The sequence below is a fragment of the Anolis carolinensis genome, chromosome 1 (assembly GCF_035594765.1).
Source record: "Anolis carolinensis isolate JA03-04 chromosome 1, rAnoCar3.1.pri, whole genome shotgun sequence".
Taxonomy (NCBI): domain Eukaryota; kingdom Metazoa; phylum Chordata; class Lepidosauria; order Squamata; family Dactyloidae; genus Anolis; species Anolis carolinensis.
This window is the reverse complement of record NC_085841.1, coordinates 52,812,307-52,829,623: the sequence shown is the minus strand read 5'-3', so window position 1 is coordinate 52,829,623 and position 17,317 is coordinate 52,812,307. Positions and strand designations below refer to the sequence as shown.

Sequence of the window (17,317 nt, the reverse complement as noted above, 5' to 3'; positions counted from 1 at the left end):
GGACACCATCCCGCTGTAGCGGTGAGGTGTAACATGCAAGTGGAGGATGAAGAGCTCTTGGGCGCCGGAGGAGGAAGGTCGGAAAGGGCCACTCCCGAGACGGACGCTGAGTTCCACCAGCTGGCGGCCCTGGCGTCCTCCACCGCTTATGCCCAGCCAAATGGGGTAACCCAGAGGCGTGGAGTGGTGCGGGGAGACAGCACCGGAGGAGCAGAAAGGAACCTGAGCTCGGCCTTTCATCCCGCGACCAACGGGGGGGTCGAACGTACCCAACAGACACTGTGCCAATTCTTAAGGATGTACACCAATTATAGACAGGATGATTGGGCGGACCTTCTTCCGTTTGCTGAGATGGCTTTTAACGGGGCCGTACATTCGGCCACAGGTCGTGCCCCATTCGAAATAGTATACGGACAGGAGGTGGCACCTTTCCCCAGGCTACCCGAGTGGAAGGAAGGGGAGGGCCAGACCGACGAGGAATGGCCGGCCAAAATCAAGCAAGGGTGGCGAACCGTGGTAGAGGCATTGCGGGAAACACAAAAGAAGTACAAGCTCTTTGCGGATCGTAGGCGCCGAGAGGGGGACAAATTGGGCGAAGGAGATCTGGTTTGGCTGAGCACAAAAAACCTGAAATTGGGGTTCCCATCCAAGAAATTGGCTCCACGCTATATAGGGCCATTCAGGGTAGCAAAAAGAATAAACGATGTGACCTATGAGCTGAGGCTACCAAAGGACCTAGGAAAGGTACACCCGGTATTCCATTGCAGCCTGTTAAAAAAGTATAAAGGAACTCTGGACAGCGGAGAACAATAGTTGTGTTTAATCTTTTCCTTCCAGGACGAAGGGGAGGAGGACGCCATGTCAGAACCCTGCTACTAGAGCCTGGATGTGGCTCTGAGTTTCAGGGTCACTGACATTGATAAGACACCTGCGTCCCAGGACTCGGAGGAGAAACGGCTGATGGACTTGGCGGGGAATTTGCGCGGGGTTTTACTGAGCGGGAAGAGACTGTTCAAATGAGGGGGAGGGTATATAAAGGAGGGTTGGCCGGAGCCTCCCATTCTTGGCTTTTCTGATGTTCATGTTTCCTACAGTAAAAGTTTCTGGTGATATCACAGAGAGTCTTGTGTGTTCATTCAGGAGCGGCTGTGGTGAGCTGACAGTAGAGCCTTTATTGATCCAGGCTTAGGCCAAGATATCTGTGCATGCATGCTATATCTTAGAGGTACCTCTGCTCCTGCTATAAATCTTTCTCGTTTTATTGAAGTTCATTGCCACATTTAGAAATAGCTCTTCTTATTACCTGAGCCCAATGTGTATGGCTGCATTAATATTATATTTTAATAAAGTATAAAACTTTCTGATAAATACTGTTTTGTGGAAAGAGAACATATGCCCCATGCTTGCTTATTTTTTCTATATTGTATTAAAATGTAGCATTGTCATCATCTATATCTATATCTATATACATACATACACACACACATACACACACACGAGCGCGCGCGCATGTGCGCACGCGCAGGAGATACACCGATAATAAGTAGACAGTACCGAACCTTTGGATTTTCTATATAGGTACCCAAATCCTTAGATTAAAAATGCCAGCAGTTTGACATTTCTCTTGTTTCTTGTATGTCAAACATATACGGTATTACACATTTCAGATGGTTTTAGGGTATGTTACACACAAAGCTAAAGTGATATGGGGAATCATTTTTCATTGCTAATCTTTTTTTCTACTTCTAAGAGGGAAAAATGCAAGTATTCAGTTGTGAAAAAACATTCTGCAAATGCTCAGAAGCACTCAAAACAATTCTGATTCAGTTTCCTCCGTTCTTTATTGTTCAACTGATTTGACATAATCATGTGCGTCCTTTGGAATTATATTGAATCAGAGATCTCTAACCATAATGAGCACCACATTTGTTATTCAAATATTCAAATCAGAACAAATATCCTAGGACATTTGAGAAAAGTAGTCAACAGCATGTATTTTGTTGTAAGCTTCCAAGTCCTTTCCGACTTATGGTAACCCAAAGGCAAACCTATCATAGGGTTTTCTTGGCTTGATTTGTTGGCTGCAGGTGCCTTCCTCCAAGCCAGAGAGAGTGTGATTTACCTAAATAGGGTTCCCACATTTTGAAAGCAAAATAGGCAACAGATTTTCTGTCTCTGACTATGTCAAACAGTTAACAACTTTCACTTCAAATACTCTATAACTTCTGGACAGTGGGGGAAAGCACCACTCTGTCTCATCTGAATCACTCCAACAGACTCACCTTCCTTGAGGCTGGGCGCACCATCCCAGCAAAGGTGGTGAGAACCTTTCTTCTCTCCACCACTTTCCTCCCTAATGGACCTTCTTCTCAGGAAGAGGATGGCAAGAAGATCAGCAGTAGTGACTGCAATCAAGCTGAAAGCTGAAGAGACACTCAATAGCACCCATAGAGCAGAATCTAGAGGCTTTGGGGCTTTGTCCACCCTACTTTAAACTGGCAGGTCTCTCTTCATCTTCCTCAGGGCTCTGCTCCCTGATTGCCAACTTCCACCTTGCAAGATATTTCTGGCATAGTTTTAAACTTTCCCATAAAGAAAATTTAGCTCTGAAGAGATGCCTTGGAAATTGGAGGATGGGAATTTTATCTCTGGAAAAGGAAATTGAATGGTTTCTCTAGGACTTAGATGAATGGATCACTCTGGCAATTGGTAGAGATAGAAAAAAAGTTGTAGATCAGTAAGGAAACTAATGAAGAGGTTGTTTTTGCTGACCACGGGAGGAGGAGATGGCGCCGGCGTAATCAGCGTTATCCTTTTATATATATATATATATAGAAAGAGAGAGACCAATGCCTCGGGCCATACATTACTCACAAAACACACTGGGACCCACATATTAAAACTTCATTTTTGTTGGCTGGGCAGAATCCTAAAATAACATACAACACAGCCCTTTTCCTATTCAAAGCAACACAGCTGAGAATTGCATATTTGGAATCAATTGGGGTAAACTGTGGAGGTGATACAGATATTTGACCTGAATGGGATCTTGTTAACAACTTGTTTATTTTAACTTCTTTTGTACCGCGGGTTGTATGTTGTATGTATGTCTATGTGTTAAATGTTTTGATACGGCTGATGGGCTAATCAATAAAACGTGATAGAAAATTAATGAAGAGGTTGCTAGGGTAATCTATGTTTTAGAACGAATCTTTCCAAACCAGACTGTTTTCAGATATGCTGGGCAGCATTCCTACCATTTCTAGCCATCATCATGTTGTGGGATTTACAGTTCAAGAAAAGGCAAAAACTATAAAAATTCTACCTTTGAAGAAGCTGATAAAATGAGCCAACAGAGTCAACAATGACAACCCAACATGCAACTTTCTGAAAATACTGTGGCTTATTTAAAACAAATGCCGTAATTAATGAATCAATTAGAAACGCAGTACAGTGAATCCTTGTTCCAACATTTTAGAAACAAATCAACATCTTCAATGTCTATCACCAGTGAATGAATTTTTAGACATATTACTAGCAAAACATTGAAGAATGATAGTGCTCGATCACCACATTTCACAAACAAGTTGTCATCTGCAGTGTGTAATTACAAATGGTCTTGGCATGATAGAACTTGGCATGAAACTGGAAAATGACAGGATTATGAACCAAAAGATAAAAAGGGGAAAATATTGCTATCAGGTTCTCATAGGATGGGATAGAAAATGTGAAGGATAAAGTCTGGAACAGCATATCCAGAATGATGAAGGAATAATTTCCACAGTAGGTTGTCTAGAATTCTGGTTTACAGTCAATCATAGTACATGTTTATCTATAAAAGCATTAATTTTTTTTAAAAAAAATGTAATTGTTTAAATATTCTGCCAGGTCTGAAATATAAGACATAAATTCCTGTCAATTCATGCTCTGCAGTAGTCTAGGTGGGAGAGGTGCATGAATAGGTGAAATAGGTGGGAAATATACAAGCAATGTATTTCAAACTTTATCAAGGCCAACTATTTTAGTGTATTGTCAGTCCATCAAATAACGCTGTGTTTTCAATACTGTTGCTAAGAGGTCTACAGTGTCAGCTATTATGGGAGTATTATATTAAAGCTGATTGAGAATGTGATAGCAGAGCTGTGGCTTTGGAAAACAAAAATGAAAACTGTTTGCAAACATGCTTTGCATCTTTTGAAAGCCCTTTTAAAAAAAGGCCTGCAATAAAAGTTCACTTTTGTGGGTTTTAACAAAACAACTAAAATGGGCATATTTCATGTTTATCTTTTTAAAATAGATTGATTTAATAAGTTTTGAAAGGCAGACTTTGGAATGTAAAATAATACTGCTTTATGGGAGTAAGGCTAGCCCACAACACTAAACTACTGTGACTGTTAAAATCTCACAAAACCGATTATAAGGAAAATGAAGGATGTGTGTGTGCGCCTTCAAGTACCCTTGTGATGACTTCACAAATTCCACAAGGTTTTCTTAGACAAAGAATACTCAGAAGTGGTTTGCTATTGCCTTCTTCCAAAACATAGCATACAGAATCTGATATTCTTTTGACATCCCCATACAAAGCAAGCCTAACTCTCCTGGGGCAGACTGATCAAACAAACAAAAAGACCCTAACCATCCCACCAGCCTGTAAAATCTTCCATATTCCTAGTGGTGATATCCAACAAGCCTGGCAACGTATGGAGGTTGAACTACCTTACTGCTATTCACCTACAGAATTGTCAGATTCTCACAGATTTTCTTGATTTCATCCCTGCTTCTCACAATGGGACACTCTTGATGCTGGTATTATTCTTTTTATCATTAGAATCCACCTACATATACATTTCTATGCATTCTAATGAACTGTTCACATACGAGAGGCGTGCTGAGAGCCAGTGTGATAAAGCAGTTTGACTGCTTGACTAAGACATTGGGTATATTAAATCTCCACTTAGTTAAAACCTACTGGGTCATCCTGGACAAGTCAGCCTCAGAATAAGGCCATGGCAAACCATTCTATACTCCATGACAGGATTGCCTTAGACTCACAATAAATAAAAATGACTTGAAGGCAAACAACAGCAGCAACACATAAGGTATGCTCTGTTAGATTTTTACTGGATGGATTTTTGTTGGTATGGTGGCCCTTCAACTCCACCTCAATTATTATAGGGATTTGTTGGCAAGATGTATTCAGAGGAGGATTACAATTGCCCTCCTCTAAAGCTGAGATAGCTGAGACAGTGTGACTTGCTAAATGTCACATAGTAGATTTCCATCTCCTGGAGTCCTAGTCTAACACGCAAATCACTGCACAATCCTGGTTCTCTCATTAGATAAATACATATCTCTCATAGAATAACAGTAAGTCCTACTTTATAGGGGAGAACCTATAGCAGAAAAACTGGTCACCCAGTAACTATAAGAAGGAGCAACAGGGCTGCCCAACAGTGTTTCAGCTGTTAGTATCACTCATATTGTGGACTCAAATTATTTGGTCACACATTGAATAGTGTGTGCTACAGTTACAAGCAAATGTTGTCACCTTTGATGTGAATGGTTAGTGACTGCTTAGTGAATGCAGATGATACATTTGGTATTCTGCCACTTTTTCTTCTTTCTGACTTCCAGGCTTGTACAGAAAGTGAAGAGAAACTGAGGCCCAGAAATTAGGGACTTCATAACATGCAGTAAAATTAGCATTTCTACACACTTAAGAAACTGAAACCAATGGTGCCCTTCACTTGATGAAAACTTCAAATGTCAGGTAGAAGTATCTTGACATTTCTAAAGTGTGGGGTTTCCTGACTATTCCAATTCTGGTTGGCAAATGACTTATTCTTCAATTCCTCACATAGATACATGTAAAAATGCCCAATTCAACATGTGATGGGAATTCTCCCTCACCCATTTGATGACATCACGATGGAGAGAGGAGCTGTGATTGTCAAGAGTCAGATGCCAGTTAACAAACAAAACAGAGTTTATTCCAAAGATAAGCCAAAAATAACATAAACACAGAAAGTATCCTTGAAACACTTCACTTATCAGTGTTTCAAGAGTAGTTTAGACAAAAATAACTCAAAAACAAGCCACGCTATTTTCCCATGCTGGCATTCAATAAAAACTAAAGACGCTTCAATTCAGCTTTGAAGAAACAAATAGAGTTGACTGCAAGAAAATATGCAAAATAAACGAAGGCTTGAAACCTTCCAAAAGCTGCAGAGTATAACAGAAAGTACAAAAGCCTCTTTTGACTTCAAACCGTTTCTGCAAACAGACAGCCGGCTCTGCGGAGTTAAAGGGACAGTTCCCAAAAGAAAAACAGCAAACTGGCTTGAAAACAAACAAACTAGAAGAGCAGTAAACTGCTTCCACGGTGCAGATAAAGCCGAAGCTTCAAAGGGATGATGAATAGCCGTCGTCAGGAGAATCCAAGGTCAGGTCGGGAGGCAGCAGCAAATTCCAAAAGGCAAACCAGTATTCAGAAACCGGGAGTAGTCATCAGTCAGAGAGCATAGGCAGAAGCCAGGTCAAATTCAATCCAAAGTCCGAAGAGGGTGCAGTCATCCAAACCAGGTCCACGATAAGACACAGCGAGAGCCAAGCCAGATGGTATCAGCAGCTAGAAATAGTAATCAGAATGCAGTCCAAGGAAACCCACACAGTTCCATCCCTCTGCTGCAGAGCAGTCCCAGATAACTTACATCCGAATCACAGTCCAAGTCCAGTCTTCACGGAAACACAGAGATCCCAATGGCGCCTCAGCAACACCTTGCCACACGCAAAGTGCAATGGCCAAACATTCCCATTTTATTCCCCTTCCTCCTGGGTGACCAAACACTCACACCCAAACACCAGGTGTCCCAAATCTACTCAGAGTCCGAACTCCACACAGCTAGAGCTCGTGGATCCGGAGTACCTAGCAATTCGTCGGAGTCCCAATCATCCTGCCCACACTTAGCCCCATGAACACTTAAAGAACCATCTTCCCTTCTCCAAGCATCCCAAGTGGGATCAGCTCCTGCAGAAACCCCAGGTTCAGAAGTATCCATAGGCCCCAAATCCCCAGACATCTCCGATGGCTGTGCCCATTCAGTGCCCACTTCTCCAGCCACCACCTGTTCTTCAGCATCCATTTCCCCAAACTCCCCATCTGAATCTTCCTCAGAAGATCCCCCATATAGCTCTCTAAGTCGCTTCCTGCGCAACTTCTCCAGTGAACCCTCATGACGAGGGTTTTTTCTTCCTCTTCGAATCCCATCACCATCAACCATAATCCCCGAAGGCGCAGTCACAACAGTGATAGGCAGTAGTGATTCTTTTCTTCCACTATTCCCATTTTGGGATTGAGGAGGTATAGCAAACGTTCAAAGATATTCAAAACATTCAGGAGAAAAACATAGCAAAGCATGCAAATCTTGTGTTTCTTCTAGTATGGCTGTAACTTTCTATCTAGCAAGCTCCCTCTTTCAACTATGCCCCCTCTTCCTGTGTTTTCTCCCTTCTAGGTCATAAAAGTCCTTTTAAACTCTTACCTACTCTTTTCTCAATTGCCTCTCTGAAACTCCTGTTATGCGGTTGGGTTTTGTTTTGTCTATCAAAAGGCTTGTAGAGAGAAACATTACAAAGCTTCTTTCAAACCTTCATTTCCCCCTCCCTCCTGTTCTTGATTCTCCAAAGTAAGAAAAAGCTCTCTATATGTTGTTGTGAGTTTTTTGAGCTGTAAGTTGAACTCCCGAGATTACAAAGATAGAAGTTTAAAAAAAAGAAAAGAAAGAAAACAGAGGTAGGACAATGGGAAGAAATACGTTTTTACCGCGTGATGGAAAATCAAACAGATAAATCCTAAAGAAAGCTGAGAAAAAGAGAAGTGTGATGCGGGAGGAAAATGATCCGTTTAATTTCCAAATGGGGCATTTCGAATCTTAAGGGAAAACCAGCAATCCCAAATGCTTTGCTTATCATGTGATGAAGCTCTGGGACACTAATTCATTATAAGAACAGTCAAGTCATTTTTCTTTTTCTTTTTTAATGTTTTTAAAAAAATTTTTACATTCCAGCAATTAACAAAATTTTAGCGATGCATGTCTTATTTCAATATACATAATACCAAAAGTAACTAATGCTTAAATGACATTTTAAACGATCCTTTGGAATGTAACACTCACCCCCCCTCCCCTGTTCCCCCTCCCCCCTGGAACAGCAATTCAATATATTTAGTTATATCATTTTAACTGTGTGGAACGCCTGGTTCAAGGTGGTGTATCTTTCGTCTCCATCTATTTTGTTAATTAGGACTGACCATTTCCTGAACCAGTCAAGTTCTTTTAGACTATTTGTATATTTAATTTTCCTTTGATTAATGAAATCATTAATTATAAATTCTGATATATAAGACCACCAAGTTTCTATGTCAGGTCAATGGGACTGGCTACCCAGCAAATCTGAGAAATTTTTGGGACAGTTTATCCAGGCTTGTCCTCACAATGCCTGTGTGAATGATTTGAATGGGGCTAACAGCAGCATACTTGGCCATGAACCCAAGTCAAAGAGTAGCACAGAGGACCAGACACAAATTTATTAGACAAGGGCATATAGGTTATCTTTGTCTTTATCTTGGAAGATAATTCCTGCAAATTAGACATGTAATTAATGCAAATAGCCTTGCTTCTGTCCATTTTGAATGCCCTGGCAGATAAAATGGTGACAGTGACTAGGAGCAGCTGCCCCTGTGAAGTAGCATTAGTATTTTCCTCTCTCCCCACAGATTTACCCTTGACTTATCTATGGGTTATATAAAAATCCATAATCTGCCCTCATAGAATCATTGTATAATAGAGTTAGAAGAGACCACATGGGCCATCTAGTCCAACCCCTTGCCATGCAGGAAAGCACAATCAAAGTATTCCTGACAGATGGCCACCCAGCCTCTGTTTAAAAGATTCCAGGGAAGGAGTTTCCACCACATTCCGAGGCAGAGAGTTCTATTGCTGAACAGCTTGTAAGGTCAGAAAGTTCTTCCTAGTGTTCAGGTGGAATCTTCTTTCCTATAATTTGAATCCATTGCTCCGAGTCCTAGTTTCAAGGACAGCAGAAAATAAGCCTGCTCCCTCTTCCTAATGACACTCTTTCACATATTTATACATGGCTATTATGTCTCCTCTTTAGCTTCTCTTCTGCAGGCTAAACATACCCAGTTTTCTCAGATGCTCCTCATAGGGCATGGTCTCTAGAACGTTAATCATTTAAGTTGCCCTCCTCTGGACACTTTCCAGTTTGTCAATATCTTTTTTGAACGATGGTGCCCAGAATTGGATACAGTATTTCAGGTGAGGTCTAACCAAAGCAGAATACAAAGGAATCATCGCTTCTCTCGATCTTCACATTATACTCCTTTTGATACAGCCCAAAATCCCATTGGCTCTTTTAGCTGTTGCATTTCATTTTTTTCTGCCTAATCGTAGTATCATACATATTTGTCCTTGTTGAAATTCATTTTGTTAGTTTTGGCCCAAGTCTGTTGAGGTCATTTTGAATTCTGGTGGTGCTGTCTTGTGGAGTATTAGTTATCTCTCCTAATTTGGTGTTGTCTGCAAACTTAATAAGCATGCCCTCTAAATCCTGATCCAAATCATTAATAAAGATGTTGAATGGTACTGAACCCCGCGGCACTTCACTAGTCACCTCTTTCCAGGATGACTGGAACCATTGGTAAGCACCCTTTGAGTTCGGGCACTTAACCAATTACAGATCCACCTAACCGTAGCATTGCCTAGCCCACATTTGACTAGTTTGCTTGCAAGAAGGTCATGGGAGACTGTAAAAGGCCTTACAGAAATCAAGGTATGCTACATCCACAGCATTCCCTGCATCTACCAAGCTTGTAACTCTGTAAAAAAAAGATAATATTAATCTGGCCTGACTTGTTTTTGAGAAATCCATGTTAACTTTTAGTAATCACAGCATTCCTTTCTAAATGATTGCAGACTGCCTCCTTAATGATCTACTCCAGGAAAGATTATACAAAAATAAGCTGCCAGTATTAAGGATTGGAGGTAATTTTCCATATTGTATCCCAGGATATGTTTTTAGATTTAAGGAGACCAATATTCTCCTCCTATCATTTAAAAAACAACCCATCAGCATTAATGTATTTTAGTTGTTAAAAAATCAGAAAAGTTACAATGATATAAAGAAAATGAATTAATACTCTGACAATAGGAAGCATGATGGAAACTCAAAAAATAAAATTATGTTTCAGGCTTTTTACATAAAACTTGATAAAAACAGATAAAATATGAAGAGCATATAAAATGCATAGTGTCGGATAAGTGAACTCTACTCAATTCAGTCCTTTCAGAAAACTTTTTTTAATAAACTCAGTTGATAATGCTAAAAGTCCAAGGTTAATACAAGTTCATGACAATTCATCCATAATGAAAGTAATGAAACTCTTAGTTCAATATTCATAATATAATTGAAAATATGAACTTACTTTTGAAGAAAATTAAAATATTTTCCCCAAGCTTTCTCTTCATTTCTTACAGCCTTTCCTTTTTTGCCCTTTTGCTATAAATCTTGCTGCATTAAATTTTCTCTCCCATTAGCACTTGCAAACAGGAACATTTTAAAACTGTGTTAAAAGGAATGAAACATTTGAATACTCTACTCTTTCCTGAAGCCTGCTGCTATGAGCCACTAAATGACTAGCTTTATCACAAGGTTGTTTTCTGTCACCTTGTGCTAAATCGGACTAATACAGCCACTGCCCTGAAAAACAAAATAATAACCAGACAAAAAATTAATATTTTTTCAAGATATTTTGAGTAGAAAGCTAGTTGGTCAAGTATTAAATAAAAACTAAGATCAAAGGAGAACAAAGATATACCAATTCTCAATTCACAATCTATATATATAAAAGAGTGATGGCATCAGGGCAGCGGACAAAACAACAAAACTACAGGCCCCCCAACCTCGAAATTTGACAACACAACCCATCATTCATGGCTCTAGGTTGGTACAACAAAAAGAAAAGAAAAATAAAGTCCTAATTACAGGGAGAGGAATAATGGTTTTTATCCAATTGCTGCCAGTTTGAAGGCTAAGCTCCACCCACTTGGTCTCCTAGCAACCTACTCAGTCCAGGGGACAGGCACAGTTAGGCCTCACTTAGGTCTCTTCCACAGATTATCAGGTTTTAACTGGATTATATGGCAGTGTAAACTCAAGGCCCATCCACACAGCTATATAATCCATTTAGAATCTTATATTATCTGCTTTGAACTGGAATATCTTGACTGCACACTGCCATATAATCCACTTCAGTGTGCATACTAAACATAAAGACAACCATACAACAGACATTCAATACCACCACTACCTCAACAATTTCTCACCAACACCACCAGACAACGCCACAGCAACGCGTGGCCGGGCACAGCTAGTCATTATATAGAATGTTTTTAAAAGAAAAAAGAAAACGAAATGTTCAGGATTTTTCCTCTTTACTTTCAACTATTGCTCTTTTTGCCACTTTTCAGATCTTTCTTTTTCATTTACTGCTTGTCTTGCTGGGAAATGTATGGGAGAGACTATTCAATTCCTCATGAAGAGTAATCAGTTGGCAAGGTAAAACTGGAACAACAACCAGTCCCACGCCTGTCCACCCACACAGAGGATCTAGTAAAGAAAAGAAATAAGTCTTCTTTGTAAATATATAAAATTAGCTTTTCTTACAAATGCTTGTAAAAAATAAATCATATAGTCTGATGAAGGAGGGAGAAGGAAGAGAGAAAAATGACTGCAAGTTAGAGTTATGGAGGAAAAGGGGGTGTGGTAAAACAAGTAAACAGAAAGTCACCATAATGCCAACTAGTGAGTATCAGGATGGAAAGGTTGCTCACTAAATGTCTATGGCATCATCTGACCCCCTGCAAGTGTGGGAGAAGATATGCAAGCACATAGTGAGACAATATGGGTTTAAAATTGAGAAACTGGCTTTTTTTTTCATTACAAATCTCAGAGTTCCCTGGCCAGCATGCAGCATGACCATGTTGGAACCTAGAGGATTTTCCCAAAAATACCTATCAGCAAATAGGAAAAATCTGCTCACCACTGTTGTTCACATATCAGGAGATCCTGCCACACACTTGCCATGTGTCAAAAGGGATTCTGCACACATATCAGTCCATTGCATATAACTCCTCACAGCAATCATACCTCTTTGTCACAAGGAGGATACAGGATGTTCACACTCACCCTTCCATGGTGTTCTGAATGTATAGGGAACACCCTAGCTTGCTGTGGTCAGAAAAGTGTAACACAGCTCCTAGGTACATTGATATCAGAAGATAGGTCTGTTCCATATGAGTTCGTCCTCTTTACACATTTTTTCAAGACTCCACAGCATCATATTAGTCCTTATTTTCCACTCTCTTTTACATATTAACACTCATCTTAGTAGCTCCATCTAAAAGTTTGGCTCAAGAAAAGACCACAGCTTCCAAAGTGTGCCTTCCAGATTGTTAAGATCCTGGGGTGAAGGGTTTCTTTCAGTCCTACCTCCATTACAGATGTGTTCAGTAAGGACACAAAGAGATCCTTCTTGGTACTTCTGGGAAACTATGGAACTCCACCTTATGTGAAGCCCAGCTACCCGCCCCCCCCCCCCTTTCCATAGTCAGGTTAAAATACCTCAGTTTACTCAGACTTTAGTTATCTGTTGATTTGTTTGCTTTTTAAGTAAGGTGTATTATATTGTATTTTATCATTATTATAACACAATGGTCTTTTGAAAACTGTTTTAAATTAATGTTTTTAGAAGTCTGCATGATTAAGCTCATTCATCCTAAGATCTTCCACACCATTGAAATGGAGAATGTTATTGTATCACACTAGTACAGATATAGTGGAGGTGGAATATGGTACAGGGATGGTCAGTCTAGGTCACCAATAGACTGTAGTCTATGGCGAAGTAGTCTCTCAGCCCACATTAGTGGAATGAGACACCTTTCTCTATTGGACCAGTGTATTGTGAAGTCTAGTAGGACTACATTGTGCACCGTAGTTAAAGAGGCTTCAGTTCTCCTAATCTTTTGTAACCAACTACTGATGGCTTGGAGTTTTCAGCAGAAAAAGGGGAAAAATATCTGAACTTTTTGTTGAAATCACCTTGATGCCTATGCACAGTGAATAACTGTGGTGTCACATGCCATTCCTTACAGTAGATTCAGTTCACTATATGCCTTAATTTACAGAGGGGCAGTCCTTTGTTTGAAGGTAACTGCTGTTTGGAGGACTGTTTAGGGGAAATACATAACACAATGGGACTGGGGTCTTGAAGATGCTGTTGACAGCTTCCTGATAGCAGATTGAACAGGAACAAAAACAAGTTTTCTTTAGTATGGTAGTCTTGATTACATTTTTGCTAATACTACATGAATTATTTCCATATTTGCATCTTAACACATTCAATAAAGGTAAAGGTTTCCCCTGACGTTAAGTCCAGTCATGTCTGACTCTGGGGGTTGGTGCTCATCTCCATTTCTAAGCCGAAGAGCTGGCGTTGTCCGTAGCCACCTCCAAGGTCATGTGGCCAGCATGAATGCATCGAGCGCATTACCTTCCCGCCTGAGCGGTACCTATTGATCTACTCACATTTGCATGTTTTCGAACTGCTAGGTTGGCAGGAGCTGGAGCTAACAGCGGGCGCTCAAGCCGCTCCCGGGATTTGAACCTGGGACCTTTCAGTCTGCAAGTTCAGCAGCTCAGCGCTTTAACGCACTTTGCCACCGGGGCTCAATATTTATGCAAATTTGCTCCCTTCTTTGGTGCTCTGTATATGGTCCCTATAGCACTGGAAATTCTTGCCAAGGTTGTACTGGGCCTTTACCCCATCTAAGCAATTTCTCATTAAAAGAGTAGTATAGTAAGAGTTAATGAAGGTATGCTCTAAACATCAATCACAGATGCCATTCAAATTTTCAAAATACACCAGGTTTAACAACTGAAATATAAAGCACATTTTTTCCAGGCAGCACTCTTGCTCTGACATTCCCCTTCCTTACTCTGAAGAAGATAGTTAAACTTGGCTCTGAGATCTGGGACTGCTCGATGTGAAGAAAGTAGCAGCTCAGAGTAACAAGCAATCAAAAGACAGTGAAAAGATATAATAACGTTGTATATTAGATATGCTAAATATTCAGTTTTGTTCTTCCAAAGAAATTTGGAAAACATGTGCTGGGTCTCTGACACAGCAAAGGCATAATCATATGTTTATGCTTGTTTATAATCTTCCCGCATGGTGTAGTTAGTGGTTTGATCAAATTTACATTAAAAACATAATAAGAGCTCATTACATTTTCTAACAAACCCACACTCTTCCTACCAGTTTCTCTATGAGGGTTGAACAAATCACTATTGACTTCTTTATCTTTGTTAGAGTGAGAAACTCCAGCAATTTACAGCTTCAAAATGTAAAAAACTCTTTGTCATCTTACTAATCCATTTAAACTTGTGAATTTGATTTGGAAAAAAGATATTGCCTTCTTCTATTTCATAACTCAAACATTTTCTGATATTATTATATACATCTTGGTGATTAGCCTCCTTTATCTTGTGAATTAAATATAGCTGTGGAAAAATGCATTTCTTGATATTTTACTTTTTTACATATATTTACATATATTTTACATATATTTACAGTATATGAGAATTCTAATTAAGGTATGCTACTTTAATTCCCAAAGTAATCCATTTGCAAATATATCCAAGCAATGTACACTTTAGAGTCAGGTGACAATAGAGAAAGATGAAAAACAATGATTATTTACTCAGCATGCATCTACTCAGAGTATGTCTCCCTATAATAAAAAAAAATATGGTGTTGTATGCCGACAGCTATGTTGAGAAAGTAGAACCATAAAATACACTGAGGAAGAAATACAAAAAAGAAAGACCCTAAGTTTAACAGTAGCTTAACTGGCACACATACCCTTGAGAAGACTGAACTTTTCAGCAGCAATGGAATCAGGGGCAGGGTTAGATTTTATCAGGATACAGAGATTGGGTAGAGATGAGTTCACATTAGACTTGGGGTGACTTAAGCTAATTATATTCCATTTGCTTCTTGATTTTTAAGCAGAGATAAAATGGCCACCTTTCAGGGATACTCTGCCTGTGGATTCCTGATCTAGTGAGAGGTTGAATAGACGAGGACTTCTGAAACCTTTTCCACTTGTAACCCCTTTCCACCCAAGTAATTTTTACACAACCCTGGGTATATATAGTAGGACTGTGCTTATGAAATAAGTTTCAAAATGGATTACAAAATTAGAGGGGCTGGTGTTTTGTTTCTAAAGTATTGTTAGTGAAAAATTCGTTACAAAATGTTGTTACTTCTTTGTTATAGTTATTGTGCGAGTAGGGAAATTTCAGGAACTCCTTTCTCCCTCATTTTTATAGCTATTGGAGTGAAACATGCTATAATGGTAGAACACATTTACCACTGTTAGCTCATCAAGTTTCAGAACATTTCATTTATCCATGGATTTTTGGAGAATTTTCAAAGTTTTTATAAACAACATTTTAAAAACTACAAGAGTTCTCTCTTTGAATTTTCTATACAATGACACAAGATAACAGGGGTTCATTCTTCCAAACTGACAGCAATATTCTTACATCTACTGATTTTATAAAAACGCCACAATAGCTATCTCATTGAATGTCTCCCATATTAACCAATAGAACTTCCATTTAGATATTTCTTCCCAGCCAGCACAGACATTTACTTACTAGAAGTATCAGTCAGTCCTCCTCTTTGCAGATTCAACAATTTATTGGAACTCTGGCTGGCTGCTGCTACAGAGGAACAAATTTCTCCCCTATCCTGACTGGGGCTTTCTGATGCTGAGCAGAATTCTGGGAAATGTTGTTTAGGGTTTTTGAATTTTGAATTCTCTGGCATAGGGCTCTTTGCCTTCCCAGAATTCTGTGCTTTCTCAGTCTCTTTTCCAGCAAACTCTGCTTTCTCCCTGCTGCTTCCCTCTTCCAAGGTTTACAAAATTCAAACAAAAAAGTATTGAGTAAATTTGCTTCTTACGTTTTTGGCGCTAGCCATGCCCACGTGTCGAATATTGTGTCATAAGTACGACTTTAATGAATTTGGGCCAACTTATGCCATGTAACAAAAAAATGCAAAAAAAAGTATATAGCTATATAAAATAGGTATGAAATCAAATGTTTACTGATAATAAATCAGCATTTGTTAGGTTGATTTCTCCTTTTTATGAGATGCAGATGAAACAATGTAAACACTACATGCTGCTGTTAACAGACTTACCATTGCCAAACGTTTTGAAACTCCATCATTCAGCTTAGGGCACCCCATTTGGCGTCAGGACCCAAAGTTTAAGAAGCAGTTGAATAGATGGCACTTAAAGTCCTTTGAATTTCTGAGTCATTTCTTCAGGATACTTATGGAAATTTATTTCATTCCATCTGTGCAAAACATAAAACTCCCTCCGCCCTCAGCCCAAAATTAGAATATAACATTCCACCTTCTATGTCCTTGGGCTTGTCTATGTTAATCCTTTGCATTATTTTAGCCACATTGCTATGACACTCCAAATGGCTGTGACACTCCATTGCAAATAAACATACATATATAAAAGTCACACTACACATGCAGGACAAAAAACAACAACAATCATCATTGCAGAATGGACATTTTTTGCTGATAGCAGCAGAAGTGGAGTTGCACAACAAAATGTTCATCTGTGTCATGTCTCTGCAGGTTGTGTATTACAACTGTGCATCCCATATTTTCCATTGTAATTATGCACAATGTATTATACATTTCACAGTGGCACTCGGTCAATGTTGTGCAGTGTGCATGGGAGTTGTGTGGTGCTGCCATGGTACGTGTCTGCATGCGAACATTTATTCAATGCTAAAGAGATGTTGTCTTGAAGCCAGAGTGTAACAAAATCTGTATGGATCTAAAAGGGAGAAAAAATGACCAAAAAGTTCATAAAACATACTTGTTTATCTCATAACCAGAGGTTTTTTTTTCTAGATCTGAAATATTATAAAGCACTTGACTTTTCCGAGTTTTTTTCTACATTTTTCAAGGAGTCCTATATGTTTATTTGTACAGTAATAACAGAAATAATTATATCATGTTAGCACTTACGCAATATTATCTTCCCCTCTGTTTCCTTTAATATTTTATTGGGAATAACCATGGGTAACATAAGGAACAGGTAATTAAGTTTAGTTGTTATTAGCATTTTGACAGGTTCTGAATTCTTCC

General features: G+C 39.3%; 1 long non-coding RNA gene across 1 annotated transcript; it reads right to left on the bottom strand.

Moving 5' to 3' along the window:
- Positions 1–6,559: 6,559 nt before the first annotated feature.
- On the bottom strand, positions 6,560–8,042 carry LOC134295545 (uncharacterized). Its single transcript, XR_010002169.1, has 2 exons — positions 6,711–8,042; positions 6,560–6,628 (listed from the first exon to the last, which is right to left on the bottom strand). It is a non-coding gene; the product is annotated as an uncharacterized LOC134295545 (long non-coding RNA).
- Positions 8,043–17,317: the final 9,275 nt, after the last annotated feature.